Source organism: Pongo abelii, chromosome 6 (genome assembly GCF_028885655.2).
Source record: "Pongo abelii isolate AG06213 chromosome 6, NHGRI_mPonAbe1-v2.0_pri, whole genome shotgun sequence".
Taxonomy (NCBI): Eukaryota; Metazoa; Chordata; class Mammalia; order Primates; family Hominidae; genus Pongo; species Pongo abelii.
In genome coordinates, this window is record NC_071991.2 from 45,031,420 (window position 1) to 45,044,487 (window position 13,068).

The following is a 13,068-nucleotide window of genomic DNA, read 5'->3' on the forward strand; positions in this document are numbered from 1 at the left end:
CTGCTCTTTGCATTTCCCTTATTATCTGCTCCTGAGTTTCACTTGTCAGTCTTCCTTTCGCTGCCAGTTTGGGTTTGATCACAACCAATGACTCGTTTTTTTCTTTCTGGTGGGTTAACCAATTACTCACAGCTAGTCAGATGTGACTGAAACTCTTCACAATTAGAGACTGCTTCTAAGCTTTCAGAAAATTGTTTTTTTTGTTTTTTGTTTTTAACTTCTGGATCAACTCCATTCCTGAGGTCTGATCTCCACATAATAAAATTTCACTAGAGGACTAAAACTAAAATTTTTATTTCTTCCAAAATTCCATCCTACCTGCCTAATAATTATTGTATTAATAATCTAATTCTGCCCTCAAAATCAATCTACTACCAAGCTAAACTTTACTGATGTGTGCTTACTATGTGCCATATTCTATGTGAAGTATCACTAAATAATTACAACAAACCTATGAGTTAGGCATTATTACCCCATTTTCCAGATGAAGAAAACAGAGTATAGGATTCTAATTCATGCTCTTAACCCATTATACATATTACCATCACTATTACCTTATAACACCTGTTCTAAGAGTACATATTTCTAGTGCTCTACTGTACTGTTCAGGAAATAGTGACATGGGAAATGTACTCCCCACCCTACTTTCCATTCCTATCCAGCTCTCTTCCTTACTTGCCCACAGTTTCCCTTTCCATTAAACTCCTAACAGTCCCTTTGCCATGTATCATCTCCTGATGGGCATCTAACACATTCTGACCTATGTTCTTTAAATTTCAACATGTGGTACTAACTCTACATTTCCTTGAAACCCAGAGAAGAAAGTCATTCCAAATTAAGATTTGAGCTTTTTTCCTTCAAGACATTATTTGGTGTATCTTAACTAAAACACATTCCTCTATCATCTTCTACTAATTATCTGATTATTCTGAAACAGACTACAATCTATTTTATACATATTTTTCTTCTCAATTCAACTCACCCCTCAAAAAAATTTATTGATCACTAACATAAGAAAAACACAGAGAGCAAGAAAACCAGATGCCTGAATAGCTTTTAATGTTACTCAGTCAAAAGATGAACATTTTTACTATGTAAAACATACAATTAAAATCAATTAAGAAAAACACTAATACCCTAGTTAAAAAAGAGCAAAGGACCTAAACGTGAAAATATACGGTTAAAGAAATATAAATGGGCTGGACACAGTGGCACACGCCTGTAATCCCAGCATTTTGGGAGGCCAAGGCGGGTGGATCACTTGAGCCCAGGAGTTCGAGACTGGCCTCGGCAACATGTTGAAACCACAGCTCTACAAAAAATTACAAAAATGAGCCAGGTGTGCTGGAATGTGCCTGTCATCCCAGCTCCTTGGGAGGCTGAAGTAGGTGGATCACTTGAGCACAGGAGGTCAAGGCTGCAGTGAGCCGAGATGATTGCGCCACTGTACTCCAGCCTAGGTGACAGGGCAAGGCCGTCTCAAAAAAAAAAAAAAAAAGAGAGAGAGAAATACACATAGCCTCTAAATATAAGAAACTATTCAAGCTCCACAGAAATTAAAAAATATGTATTAAAAAGACAAGACAGGCTGGGCGCAGTGGCTCACACCTGTAATCCCAGCACTTTGGGAGGCCAAGGCGGGCAGATCACGAGGTCAGGAGTTCGAGACCAGCCTGACCAACACGGTGAAACCCCGTGTCCACTACAAATACAAAAATTAGCTGGGCGTGGCGGCACGTGCCTGTAGTCCCAGCTACTCAGGAGGCTGAGGCAGAAAAATCGCTTGAACCTGGGAGTCGGAGATTGCAGTGAGCCGAGACCACACCACTGCACTCCAGCCTGGGCAATAGAGTGAAACTCTTGTCTCAAAAAAAAAAAAAAAAAAAAAAAAGACAAGACAGCATTTTTTGCCTATCAAATGCCCAAAGATAAAATAAAATCACTATAAATGCTGATTGAAATGTACAATAAGCACTGTATTATTTTTTGAAAAATGTAGAAGTTTTTTGATATTTTGGTTCCTTGGCATAGTATTCAAACGTCTAGCACCTTTACAGTCTCATCTTTTATAACACAGAGACACCCCTCACCCCAGTCTTTATCCCTCTCAATTTAGACTGTATTTTCATTAAACACAGAATTCATAGGAGCTAGTTATCGTTTTTTTCCTTAAATAACAGCTTTATTGAGATATAATTCACATATCATACATTCAACCACTTAAAGTGTTCAATTGGTTTGCGTGTACTTGGAGTTCTGCAACCATCTTCACTACAATGAATTTTAGAACATTTTCATGACCCTAGAAAGAAACCTCACACGCATTAGCAGTCATTCTCCATTTCCAATCCCCTCCCCATGTCTCTGGCAATCACCAATCTATATTCTGATAATATTTGGCGCCTATTCTAGATATTTCATATAAATGGAATCATATAATACAGTCTGTTGTGACTAGCTTTCTTAGCACATTTTCTTGGTTTATCCAAATAGTAGCATGTATCACTTCATCTTGTTTAATTTTTTTAAATTGTGGCGAAATACACACAACATAATTTTAACCATTTTAAAGTGTACAGTTCAGTGGCATTAGCATATTCACACTGTTGTGCAACCATGACTACCACCCCTCTCCAGAACTCTTTTCATCTTGCAAAACTGAAACTCATTAAACAGTAACTCCCCATTCCACTGTCCCTTAAGCCCCTAGTAACCATCATTCTACTTTCTGTCCCTATGAATTTGACTACTGTAGGTACCTCACATAAGTAGAATCATACATATATTATCTTTGTGACTGGCTTATTTCACTTGGCATGTCCTCAAGATATATCCATGTTGTAAGCATGTGTAAAAATTTCCTTCATTTTCAAGGCTTAACAGTACTTAATTGTAGGTACATACCACATTTTGCTTATCAATTCTTCCATCCAAGGACACTTGGGTTGCTTCCACCTTGCGGCTACTGTGAATAATGCTGCCATGAACATGAGCTTACAAATCTCTTGGAAATGCTGTTTCCTTTTTTTTTTTTTTTTTTTTGACACAGAGTCTCACTCAGTCGCCCAGGCTGGAGTGTAGTGGCGCAATCTCGGCTCACTGCAACCTCCGCCTCCCGGGTTCAAGCAATTATCCTGCCTCAGCCTCCCGAGTAGCTGGGATTACAGGCGCCCGCCACTGCGCCCAGCTAATTTTTGTATTTTTAGTAGAGACGGGGTTGCACCATGTTGGCCGGGCTGGTCTTGAACTGACCTCAGGTGATCCGCCCACCTCAGCCTCCCAAAGTGCTGGGGTTACAGGCGTGAGCCACCACACCCGGCATTCAATTTTTTTTTATTTTTTAAATGTTTTATTTGACAACGTCTCACTCTGTCACCCAGGCTGAAGTGCAATGGAGTGCTCATAGCTCACTGCAGCTTCAAACTCCTGGGCTCAAGCGATCCTCCCACCTCAGCCTCCTGAGTAGCTGGGACTACAGGCATGTGCCACCTCACCTGGTTAATTTTTTAATTTTCTGAGGAGATGTGGTCTTGCTATTGGTCTTGAACTCCTGGCCTCAGGTTATCCTCCCACCTTGGCCTCCTCCCAAAGTGCTGGGATTATAGCTATGAGCCACCACACCTAGTGACAATTCTTTTGGAGATCCAGTAGTACAATTTCTAGAATTCTATTTTTGATTTTTGGGGGGAAAGGCCATACTGTTTTCCAAAGCAACTGCACCATTGTACTCTCTCCGTAGCAATGAGTAAGGGTTCCAATTTCTCCACATCCTCGACAACACTTATTTCCTAGGGTTTTTTTGGTTGTTGGTGGTGGTGTTTTGTTTCTTATAATAGCCATCTTAATGGATATAAAGTGGTAACTCACTGTGGTTTTGATTTGCATTTCCCTAATAACTAAGTTGTTGAACATCTTTTCATGTGCTTATTGGCCATTTGCATATCTTCTTTGGAGAAATATATGTTCAGATCCCTTGCCCACTTTTTAATCAGGTTGTCTTTTTTCATTATTTAGTTCTAAGAGTTATTTATACATTTAAGATACAAGTCCCTTATAAGATATACAATATACAAATATCTTCTCCTGTTCTAAGTGTTGTCTTCTCGTGTTGATAGTGTCCACCAAAGGACAAAAGTTAATTTTGATGAAGTTCAATTTATCTATTTTTTTTCTTTTGTTGCCCCTGCTTTTGGTGTCATATCTAATAAGCATCTGCCCAAAGATCATAAAGACTTACTCCTACATTTTCTTCTAATAGGTTTATGGTTTTAGTGCTTACATTTAAGTCACTGATCCATTTTAAGTTAATTATTGAATGAGGTATGAAGGGGTCCAACTTCATTCTTGTGTGTGTGGATATCCAGCTATCCCAGCACCAGTTGCTGAAAAGCTATTCTTTCCCTCTGAATCATCCTGCCACCTTGTCGAAAATCAATTGAGCTTATAAAATGTGTGGAATTAATTTCTAGACTCTCAATTCTATTACTGATCTATACGTTTATCATAATGCCAGTACCACACAATCTTGAGCACTTTAGCTTTGTAGGAAGATTTTTTTTAATTTATGTAAATTTATAAAAATAGAGACGGGGTCTCACTATGTTGCCCAGGATGGTCTCAAGCTCCTGGACTCAAGTGATCCTCCCTCCTTGGCCTCCAAGGGGTTGGGATTATGGGCATGAGCAAATGTGCCCAGCCTGTAGGAAGATTTAAAATTGAGAAGTGTGAGGGTTCCAACTTTGTTCTTCTGTTTTAAGATTCTTTTGGTTATTCTAGCTCCTTTGAATTTGCATATGAATTTCAGAATCAGCTTGTCAGATTCTGAAAAGAAGTCAGCTGAGATTTGATAGGAATTGTGTTGAATATGCAGATCACTTTGAGAAGTACCGCCATCTTAATAATACTGAATTTTCTCATCGATGAACATGGAATACCTTTCCATTGTCTTCAATTTCTTTCAATTATGTTTTCTAGTATTCAAGATACATGTCTTGCACTTCTTTCATCAATTTATTTCTAGATATTTTATTCTCTTTAAGGCCTTTTTAAATTGTTTTCTTAATTCTACTTTGTTCATTACTTGTATATAGAACAATCGATTTCTGCATATTGATCTTTTATGCTGCCACTTTGCTGAACTTACTTATTAGTTCTAACAGTTTTTTAGTGCAGGGGTCCCCAATCCTAGTACTGGCCTGTGGCCTGTTAGGAACCGGGCCGCACAGCAGATGAGCGGCGGGTGAGTGAAGCTCCAACGGTGTTTTGTTTTGTTTTGAGATGGAGTCTCCCTCTGTCACCCAGGCTGGAGTACAGAGGCATGATTTCAGCTCACTGCAACCTCTGTCTCCCGGTTTCAAGTGAAATCTGCCTCAGCATCCCGAGTAGCTGGGATTACAGGTGCATGCCACCATGCCCAGCTAATTTTTGTATTTTTAGTAGAGACGGGGTTTCCCCATGTTGTTCAGGCTGGTCTCGAATTCCTGACCTCAGGTGATCTGCCTACCTTGGCCTCCCAAGGTGCTGGGATTACAGGCGTGAGCCACCACGCCTGGTCCTCCATCTGTATTTACAGTCACTCTCCACTGCTCACATTACTGCCTGAGCTCTGCCTCCTGTCAGATCAGCAGCAGCATTAGATTATCATAGGAGCACAAACTCTAGTATGAACTGTGCATGTGAGGGATCTAGGTTGCACACTACTTACAAGAATCTGATGCCTGATGATCTGTCACTGTCTCCCATTGCCCTGAGATGGGACCATCTAGTTGCAGGAAAACAAGTCAGGGCTCCCAGTGATTCAACATTATAGTGAGTTGTTAATTATTTTATTATATATTACGATAATAAAAATAAAGTACATGATAAACGTAACGTGCTTGAATCACCCCAAAACCATCCCCACCTCCCCCACAGTCTGTGGAAAAATGGCATGAAACCAGTCCCTGGTGTCAAAAAGGTTGGGGTCCACTGTTTTGGTGGATTCCACAGGATTTTCTCCATTTTCATGCATAAATATACACACACGCAAACTAAAGATAGTTTTACTTCTTCCTTTCCCTTTTGGACACTTTTTATTTCAGTTTCTTGACTAATTGCCCTGGCAAGAACCTCTAGTACAATGCTGAATACAAGTGGTAGAAGCAGATATCCCTGTTTTTCATAAGATGTCCTTTATCAGGTTGAGGCAGTTCCCTTCTACTTCTAGGTTGCTGAGTGTACCCTGGATTTGGGAGTATAAATTGGCACCTTTTTTTCTGGAAAACAACTTGGTAATATATGTCAAGAAGTTTCAGAATTTAAAAACTTCGGTCTATCAATTCAATTCCTATTGATCTATTTAAGGAAATAATCAAATGTTAAAAAAAAAAACGTTTACCCCTAAGGACATTCAGAATGGAAGGAAATCTGGTTCTAGTATCTATGACCCACTGACTGCTAGGATTGCTGCAACAGCTGCTCATTATGTAAGACTTTTATCCTCAATTCTTCATTCCTAACCAAACCAGTAATTCAGAATTGATTAGGACTTTTCTTAGCACATGAAGCCTCTGCTTTAACTAAAGGCATATGAATAGTGGGAGGTAACTGCTAGAATATCCAAGCATAAAACTTCAATAGAAGGAACTATAATGAAATGCCCAAAGGAACTTAAATATGCAAAACGGAGGAATAAAATATAGTTCAGGCTACGTTTCATCCAAGTGACATTATGCCATTACAAAAGCATTTTATTAAATAAGACAATAAAAGAAGCAGAACCTTCATTTGGTAATAAATAATCATACAGATGTGAGAAAAGAGACACTAGAGGAAAATAGAGACAAATGATGATAGTGACAGTATCTGGGTCATCTTATATTTCTCTTTTAGACTTTGTTTTCCAAATATATGACAAACATTTATTTTATAATCAAGTAAAGAAAACCTACACATTAACATTCTTCTTTCTCCTCTTCTGCCCCACCCCAAAAAAGGTACTACCGTTACACAGTAACAGTACTACACCAACAAAGGGGCAGAATCCTAAAACTATGAATGCCTGACCTTATACCTTAATTGTAAATTTCACATAAAATTCCAGATAAAAATAAAACGTAGAACGCAGACTATTTTGTAAGTTTTATCTTTCACATAACATAATGAATAACACGATATAGTAACCCTCACTATAAAAGAAAAAAAAAGTAACTTATGAGTGACTTTCAACCCTGCCTTAACATGCTGCTGGAAGCCGCACTGTTACAGGAACATTTTATTTTCAATTAAAAAAACCCTGCAAGTTCATTTCTCTTTTTAGGAGGGGAAAAAAAGATACATAGTTTACAGTTGCTAAGAGCAGACTCCTTAGCAAAGCTCCCTGACTTATTGGGTAGGTTCCACAGTGAGTTACTGTTTAAGTTTTTTCACTTCTTTTGAAACTCAACACCTTCAACTGAAATTCCAACAATAACAGATTAACTAACAATAAAGAAAAATCTCTAGGCAGAAACAGGTTTGTCATTCATATATTTGTCTGATTCAGTTCTCGCAGTGTTTGCTGATTCTTCTGGTTCCAGAAACTAGGTTGAGTCAGGGACCAGATGTTTGTTTAATATCCCCAGTATTTAGATGGACATTATTTAATGTTAAGATGATGAAAATGTTCTGTAACTTCCCTGTCCAAAATGTAGCCAGTAGCTACACATAGCTACAGAGCACTTGGAACATGAATAGTGCAGTTAAGGAACTAAACTTTTGATTTTATTTAATACTAATTAACTTAAATAGCTACATGTGGCTAGTGGCTACTGCACTGGCCAGCCCAGATCTATCTAGAACCTAGTACAATAAACATTTGTGGAAAGAAAGAATGAACAAATCAATGTTGCTTTCTTCTCAAACCTCAGGAGATATCAGCAGTTCTAAACTGCGGGAATATAAATTCAGACCTAGAAAAACACAAGGTAAATAATTTGGAAGCTAGGTATTCTTTAGGGGATGTGCCGATCTTTCATTGTCTTGTAAAAACAAGTCATGACAACTAATAATTAGAATGCCCTCCACTATATCTATCCAAACTGCACCCACCTTTAACATTCCACCTATTCCACAGAACCTTCCTACCTCTCCATTTCATTCATTCACTTACTCAAAATTTAATGATAATCAACTGTGTGCTGCACACAATGAACACAAAGAATAAAATCCAGTCCCTGCTCTCAGAAATACAGTAAGAATAAGATATGAAAACATGACAAGTTATATGAAAATACAAGTTATGGCTGGGAGCAGTGGTTCATGCCTGTAATCCTTGCACTTTGGGAGGCCGAGGTGGGTGGATCACTTGAGGTCATGAGTTCAAAACCAGGCTGGCCAACATGGTGAAACCCCGTCTCTACTAAAACTAGAAAAAAATTAGCTGGGTGCGGTGGCGAACGTCTGTAATCCCAGCTATTTAGGGGGCTGAGACAGGAGAATCACTTGAACCCGGGAGGCAGAGGTTGCAGTGAGCCAAGATCGTACCACTGCACTCCAGCCTGGGTGACAGAGCGAGACTCCGTCTCAAAACAAAAACAAACCAAAGCAAAAATACAAGTTATATGAAAGTACTATTACAGAATTATGTATGACATGCAATTCAAGTATACGGGAGCACCTAACACTGTTTGGGAATTGGAGACTACAGAGGAAGTGACATGTGAGGACTTCTTCCCCAGACCAAACAGTGACATGTTGCCACAAGCATTTACTATAGAATACTGTCTTCTTGATTTTTAGGATAATTCCACACTAGAGTGGTCGAATTCCCTCATTATAAAAACACTAATATTCCAAGTATTATAGCTAAATTAATTACGGGATAGTAATTATAATACTGATGTTTGGGTGTCCAGGATACCATGTTAAGTTTAAGTACCAAAACACTGTTAAGTAGGATGATTTTATATGAAATTTATAGTTAAGGTATAAGGTCACAGATTCATAGTTTTAGGATTCTACCCCTCTGTGTAGTACTGTTACTATGCAGAGTTAGTACCTTTTTGAGGGCAGGGCAGAAGCAGAAAAAGAAGAATGTTAAGGTGTAGGTCTTATCAGCAGAAACTGGTAAATTTCAGTTTAGGAATTTTTTTAATCTGAATACTGAAATATTTACATCTTGAAATAAAGATCAATGACTCGAGTTTTTACTTCATACAGCATAAAAGTCTTCTCTAGCAAGATAATTTGAGACACAGTCTCACTCTGTCGCCCAGGGTGGAGTGCAGTGGCGCGATCTCGGCTCACTGCAACCTCTGCCTCCTGGGTTCAAGCGATTCTCCTGCCTCAGCCTCCATATTAGCTGGGATTACAGGCGCGTGTCCCCACACCCAGCTGGCCTCTTGACCAGGCTGGTCTGGAACTCCTGACCTCTGGTGATCCGCCCGCCTCAGCCTCCCAAAGTGCTGGGATTACAGGTATGAGCCACCACACTCAGCCTACCCAGAGAATTATAAACAGTACTAAAATGTTTAATATTTAATTAAATATTATTTTACTCATTCAGAAAGTATTTTTCTATAACTTTGTAATCCTCAGTGAAAGGAAGAAAGTAACAAAGAAAAGCTTATATTGCAAAATAATTCTTTTATTTTCAGCAAATGCATCTACATCCATAATCTGTTGCAATATAAACACCCAACAGTTCAAAGACTTTTTGAACAGTCAAATATGAACATAAATACTGAAACTAATGTAAGTAACTGCATCCCACTCTCCTTCCATACATGAAGAAACTGAGTACCTAGAGGAACAGGAAAGGCTCTCTCTGATCCCAAAACCCCACCTTGCTAACAATAAAAGATTAAAAATCGGTAATTTTTAATCTTTTGATTAAAATCAAAGTGATTAAAAGAGATGAAACTATATGTAGATGAAAGAGTTAGGAGGAAATTTCAGAATCAGTTTATCCCCTGTCCATTCACCCAATTACTTTAGAAAAAGTTTCTTCAGGCCAGGTGTAATGACTCACGCCAGTCCCAGCACTTTGGGAGGCAAAGGCAGGAGGATCAATTGAGCCAGGAGTTTAAGGCCGGCCTTGGGGAACATGACAAGCCTCATCTCTACAAATCACTTTTTAAAAAATTAGCCAGGCATGCTGTCTTGCGTCTGTGGTCCCAGCTACTTGGGAGGCTGAGGCAGGAGGATTGCCTGAGGTCAAGGCTGCAGTGAGCCCTGATTGCATGCCACCACACGCTAGCTTGGGTGACAGAATGAGACCCTGTCTCAAAGAAAAAACAAAACAAAACAAAAAACAAGAAAAAGCTTCTTCAGCATCTGCTAGTTTCTGCACAAAAATACACCCATGACTTGGTGATATCACTTAACCCTCTGTTTCTTAAGAATAATTCCTTTTTTAAGATGAAATAAAATTTCACTTTTGGCAGGGCACAGGGGCTCACGCCTGTAATCTAAGCACTTTGGGTGGCCAAGGCAGGCAGATCACTTGAGGTCAGGAGTTCCAGACCAGCCTGGCCAACATAGTGAAAACCTGTCTCTACTAAAAACATAAAAATTAAAAATTAGATGGGTGTAGTGACACACACCTGTAATCCTGGCTACTTGGAAGGCTGAGGCACGAGAATAGCTTGAATCTGAGAGGCAGAGATTGCAATGAGCTGAGACCATGCCACCGCACTCTAGCCTGGGCAACAGAGCGAGACTTGGGTCTCAAAAAAAAAAAAAAAAATTCACTTTAAATAATTAATTGAAATTAATAACCTTCATGATTAACTTTTTCTCATTTTTAAGTAAAGCTAAGTTTTAAAAATATATATTTATGATGTTTTCCTTTTTTTTTTTTGAGATAGGAGTCTCGCTCTGTCGCTTAGGCTGGAGTGCAATGGTGCAATCTCGGCTCACTGCAACCTCCACCTCCCCGGTTCAAACAATTCTCCTGCTTCAGCCTCCTGAGTAGCTGGGACTCTAGGCATGCGCCACCATGTCTGGCTAATTTTTGTATTTTTAGTTGAGATGGGTTTCACCATGTTGGCCAGGCTGGTCTCGAACAACTCTTGACCTCAGTCGGGTGATCCACCTACCTCGGCCTTCCCTAAGTGCTGGGATTACAGGTGTGAGCCACTGTGCCGGGCATTTATGATGTTTCTCTTACACAACTAATAGCTTAGTTATAATGATGCAAATGTTTATATTTTTAAAAGTTAATATTTTTACTTGTTTTTTTTATTGTTTCTAATTTTCATATTTACATTAAGTCTAAACTTCTGCTTTTTAATGTTTATACGTTCTAACACACTCATTTTAGATTAGCCCATAACATTTAACCAGTGTTATTGAACTGTCTTTATACTCTAACTAGACAATCAAATTTACTTTAATACCACACAGCATGGCAATCACAATTAGTATAATGTCATACAGCTAGCATGGTCAGGATTAGACTTCAAATCTAGTTCCCTTTTCAGAAAATCATGTTGCTTCATCATAGTTCCCATCAAAATTATTAATTTAAGAAATAATTATGTTTTAAATTTTATAACCTCTCACATACTCTAATGCATTTAACTAATTCCAGGTACCTACATGTAACTTCTCACATAGTAAAACACATTCTTATTTATCATGACGCACAGAATTACAAACAGGATTATGGTAGGAAGAAAGATGATGAAGGGTGCAAATAACATGAAAATCTATGATTTCTGAAATGCAGTGCTAGGCACTGAGGAGAAACAAAACTAAAAACAAAGCAAAATACAAAGGCTCAGGGAATTTATAACCTGATAAGGAAAATAAATTATGACCATAATTATAATAACAGGAAGACTATTAATATATTCACAGGTAGTACTGTTTAAGTATTAAAGCATAAATAGGATTATTAAAAAAAATAGAGCTCATATATTCATTCAACAATTAGTCATTCAGCACATTCTATGGTCCTGCCACTGAGCTAGGTAGGAGGCACAACAGTGAAGAAAACAGGTAATGGTTCCCAGCTATCTGTACAGAAACAAGTAAGTAACAAACCATTATAATTATTCCCACTTATTAGGAAACATTAAATTGTCTGTGTCCATAGGTAGTAGAAAGTGGGAAGACTGATCAGGTAAGGCCTCACTAACGAATAAAGCAACATTCAGGCTGAGACCTCAGGCGTGAGAAATTAGCCTTTCAAATTGTGCATGCGTGCATGTGTGAATGAGTGTGTGGGTATGTGTGTGTCTGTCAAGCTTGGTGGGCAATCAAAATGGCACAGATGGGACTGGAGAAGCAGGCAGGGAGGTGATCTCATAGATCAAAAAAGCAGGACGTCCCTGGTATGCTGGAGGAAAATCAAATACACTAATTTGGCTAGAGCCTGAGGTTAATGCAAAACAAACAGCATTTGCACAAACTTTCATGTTTAAAAGTCTTAATTCTTACTATGAGAGATAATGTTTCCCTTTTATGGATGAAGGGATAACAGACTCAAAAGGGTTAAAAGCCTTGCTAATAAGGCCACACCACTAATACACTAAGTCTCAAGACCCAGACATTCTAATTTAAGTCACACCAGTACCCCTTCAACCACACAATAAGTAGTAATGAAAAATAAAGTTAAAAAGACAAACCAGGGTAAAAGCCAGGCTGAGAAATGAAAGCTTTACTAGGGACAGAAAGTAACAGAAGTGACATCAATTAAAATGATGATTCTGAACTCCATATTGCACTTTCAAACAGTTCCTTTATGCAAAATAACTACCATGTAGTTTATCAATCATTTTGAATTGTGTCCCCCAGCAGAGTGAGAGAAAGAGAGAGAGAGAGTGTGTGTGCGTGTGTGTGTGTGTAGCTGGGGAAGACAGGAGCCTAAGTACCATGTTCAATCAGAACATACCTACTTTAATCTTTTTCTTTTCGTTTTTAGAGACAAGGTCTTGCTCTGTCACCCAGGTCGGAGTGCAGGGTGCAATCACAGCTCACTGAAGCCTCTATCTCCTGCACTCAAGAGATCCTTCTGCCTCAGCCTCCTGAGCAAATGGAACCAAAGGCATGTACCACCAAGCAGGGCCAATTTTCTGATTTTTTTTTTTGTAGAGATGGACTCTC

General features: G+C 38.8%; 1 protein-coding gene across 2 annotated transcripts in view; it reads right to left on the minus strand.

Moving 5' to 3' along the window:
• CDK13 (cyclin dependent kinase 13) overlaps positions 1–13,068 on the minus strand; it is a 145,259-nt gene that overhangs the window by 81,074 nt on the left and 51,117 nt on the right. The gene's annotated exons all lie outside the window — the stretch shown is intronic.